The following is a 4,597-nucleotide window of genomic DNA, read 5'->3' on the forward strand; positions in this document are numbered from 1 at the left end:
CTTCTACAGTGGTGAGAAAGAGAGTTTTATCCAACTTTAAGAGAAAACTCTTTATGATCTTTCATAACATCCGATGAAATTTGGAGTAAAATAAATATTTTAATAAACTTTGAGTTTTTAAATAGTTGAAAACCCCAAAACATTAATGAAAAGCAAACATATGTAATTGTTTTAACTAAGCATAAAATCTCTGTTTTTAACTGCAGTCCTTCAAAGTTTTTTTTTTTATCAGAATTAGAACAAAGTGTTAGGAAAACTAAGTGTTTCAAATAGGAGGTAGATTATTTTTTACTAGTATATTAAATTTTAATAATATTTAATAACCATTTTTATCACAATTAAGTTTTATCCTCTACAAACCTGTGATGTTTCAGAACTACTTATACTTAACAGTTATTTCTTGCCTTCATGTAACTTTTTCCATTTTGGTAAAATCATGTCAATTTTTCTAAGGCCCAAATACCGCTTAGAAGTGATTAATAATTTCTTACAAAGAAAAAATTCTGTTTAACCTCTCCCGGTGTATATAGTCATACTTACACCCCAATTCCCTCTTCTTTATTATTTAAAGATTTTTCTTTTCTTTTAATTTTTATTTCTTTTATAAATATTGAGGTTTTTTTAGTTCACAGGAGAGACCCCAAATGTTCTTTTTGAAGAAACTTAAAATCGCATGCATGAACATTTCAACTTTCCAACTCTCATGTTACTTTTCCGGTTATCTTTCCAACTCCCCTGTCTCTTCCATGTCTCACAAATCCAACAAAATTTAGATCTTCTTTTATTTTGTTTCTTAAGATACTAATGTACTTCATTGCAGAGATCTTAACCCAAGGGAGAGAAACAAAACAAACTCACCCACTTTTAATATGAGGATAGAATTCAAAGTACATTGAAGTGATAGTATATTATACTATGAACATCTGTTTACTCATTCTTAAATGCTTATACTATTTCTGCCTACCCAGACATCTTTACTTCAGTATATTTTAAAATTTATTTATTTGATTTTATGAATATGAATATTTTATGTGCTGCATGTCTGTGCCCCCTATATGATTCTGGTGATCATGTTCAGAAGAGGGCTAAGATCCCTTGGAAATGGAATTACATATGGCTTTGTGCTTCCATTGGGCTGCTGCATACTGACTCATGTTCCTCAGCAAGAGCAACATTTAATATTAATCAGTGATCAATATTTTGGCCAGGAATTTTTTAGAAGAGATGTGCTATAGGTTTTATACTTAGTCTCACAAGTATATAAAATCTACAAAATGTGAAATTCCAGCCACAAATGCTCATGGTAAGACAGTACCTAAGAAAATTAGATATGAGCTCTATAGTATAAGAAAGATGGCAGAAAGGGAGAACATAGAGACCTGTGGAAGCTTTTATATTGACCCTGTGATATACTAAAATACTCAGCTATTTTATGTGGTAGACAGCAATCTACAACCTATTAGCACCATGTCTCAGGGTGATTCTCCAACATCTCTGATTGACACCTTTGGGAATCAGGCCTTTATCGGAATTTAATATCCTGCAGTGTCACCAATTCAACTTATATCTTCTCCTATTGTATATTTTTTCATACTACCCAATCAGTGTTCATCTGTCTCAACCAAAAATGAGAAAAATCTATAAGACTATGAAGTTTGGATGTTGAAGGGCTATCCTCTTTTCTTTTTCAATGTCATAATAGTCTCTAGTTTCCAATTTTTCAATAGTTCAAAATAAACATATTTTGATCCAGTAACAGACAAAGCCATAAGTAGTAAATCAGATTTGCTCTGGGAAGAATTCATCTCATTGTGTCTCAGTTAGAATCTTTATAGATGTCAGAGGTCTTTGTTTCAATGTGAGGCACTTTCTTGATCCATGACTAATGTGGTTATGGGAAGGTCTGGGTCACCCTTTATAGTATCATTACTGTAAGGTTGTTCCTATGTGTTATAGGACAGAAGGGTGAACAGGACACTAGGCATAAGCCATTAAGAATCTCTCTTATATTGTCCCAGATTCAATCCCAGATGCCAAGTCTTGAGTTATTTCCCTGACTTCCCTTCATGATGGAATTGCATTCTGTATATGAGGCTCAACTACATGCCCTGTATTGTCTTTGGTGATGCTGTTTTATAATAGCAATAGAAAGACAAGGATAAGAAGTCAGAGAGAGAACAAGGAAACAATGAGATATTTGCAAATGTGAACCCAGCATTATGAAAGAGATAATTTCTTCAACACTTAAGGAAAACATTAGAATGTAGCATCTGTTGAGTAAGAGAACACTGAAGTACTCATTGTTCACAAAGATTGAATCTCAGCAGATGTTATTCAAGAATGGCCAAGATGAGATTGGAGGTCAACTTATATACAGGAGCGAGAAGACCAAAGAGTCTACTGCTGTACTTCAGAAGACAACAGAATCTAATTGTATGCTTATTACTATTTCATTTCAACACACTTTAAAATTTAATTTTATTTTATTGCTGGTAATCATTCCTATTGCATATGATTGATTTCTACCTCTCATCTAGATTCCTGGAAAGGTTGGCACTGGGGAGGTTCTTGGTGGGAGGCCCAGAAGACAGCACCTAGTAGTTTCAAAACCTGAATTTTAGTGAGTGTAGTTGTTTAAAATCTTACGTAGGGTGGGTTGTTTTTGGTTCTCACCAGATGGCTCAGGAGTGCTTACCTTAGACTAAGCTCTAGGTCTGAGTCTGTCTTTCAGATTTTGTATGCTTAAAGAAGAGATTATATGAGAATAGACAGAAGAATCTTTCATTTTGTTCTTTGTGACCTTAAATCTATGTCTTCTACAAGAACATGACTGCCTATTCAACATTACCTTTCTTATCTTCTTTTTTCTGTCTTTCGATAAATAAACTTAGTAATCACATTTAAACCAACATTTCCCTAAATGATCAGGCATGGTGATTTTGATTTACACCTATAATTCAATGTTTATTCAACAAGTGTAACAATCAGGTGTCCCATATCACATAACAGATTAAGAAAATCACCATAAAAAGTTACAAATATAAAAGACACTTAAAAATTCAGTATCCTTTTATGATACTATGATACTCTTAACAAATTGGATACAAAATTGATTCAACATTAATTTGCTAGTGACTACATATGTATGACAATCCAGTGGCTATCATAATACTCAATGAAAGTCCAGAGCTTTTCCTTTAAGATTAAGAACAGAAATATCACTGCTTGGAGCTGACATTCATCATATATCTGCTTTTTAATTCTCTGCTACTCTTTTCATATGCAAATAATACAAAATGTCTCATGCATATGTCCCTGGAACATGTGTGTGATCAAAATTGATTAAATTAGGTTTAAAATCCATTAATTTACCAAGATGTTTCAAAATTAAAAAGTAAATAAAGAAAATGTTGGTAGCAACTATGTGAAATGTAATGGTTTGGGGCACTGTATTGACTTACAGTCTGTGTACTCACAAAATGTTTTGAGCCCTGTGTTTAAACGACAGCTGGAGGCTGATGGTGTGGGAACTGCTCAGAGGAATGAGTGTGAGGTGAGAAGAGAAGACAGAGACAATGGCCATATATCTTATAAGCAACCATACTACACTTTCCATGATCAGAGAAACATATTAGAGCACAGAAACATAGACATGGCACAGACTCACATTTCTGAAGCTTTATCTACAAACCTGTATTTCTCAGGAAAAAACCCTCTAGAGATGATGAAAGCCACTATAGTTCTCTATTACCATGGAAGATGGAGCTTTACACATTTCCCATTGAGTTCATCTCACAATAGTCATTTAGGCATGGGAACGACACACTTGCCATCAAAATTGGTTTTCGTAATGAATTTGATTGTTCTGGTCATATTTATAGGATCCAGATCATGACAGGTTTCTGCAATTTGAATAGAGTTATTATATTTCCATTCATTTACATTAAAACCAATAAGAAGGCATTATTGATCCAAGAAAGATTAAGGGAAATGAGAAATATTTGATAAAATTTTCTTCTGTTTTTGGGGGAGATTATTCAAATTGAATCACTTACAGATAAGGGCAAGATTACTTGAAAACTTAAGTCACAATTGTGCATCAGGAAAATTTACTTCCAGTTTTTTTCCTGCACTACTATACACAATCTGGTCAACTAGGATGAGATTCTGCTGGGGGCAGTAGAATGCAACTGGTTTGGAGAGTGTTTTTTTTTTTTTTTTTCTTTTTAAAGTGTTATTTACCTACATCAACTTAAAGAAGCAAATCACCCTTTCATCTGTCTTGCTAGTCAATATATTCTGTGCTTATTTTAGCTAAACAATACACAAATTTTATAATATTTATTTTATTGAAACAAAAGTCTTGCCTTTCCAGCCTGAACCTTTGACCCAGGCAGATTACCAGCTGATCTGCTTCTCTGAAGACACCACAGTCTGAAGGCCTTGAAGTTGTTCTGCTGTACTCAGTGTAATAGGTAAGGGGCACTTCCAAATAACTACAGCGGTTGGGAATCCTGAGGAGTCCAGAAGATTTCGGACCCAACCCTCCCTCAAACCTCTCAATCCCCAATCTCCATTCTCCTTTTAGCCTGCAATT

The sequence above is a fragment of the Apodemus sylvaticus genome, chromosome 2, assembly GCF_947179515.1.
Source record: "Apodemus sylvaticus chromosome 2, mApoSyl1.1, whole genome shotgun sequence".
NCBI lineage: Eukaryota > Metazoa > Chordata > Mammalia > Rodentia > Muridae > Apodemus > Apodemus sylvaticus.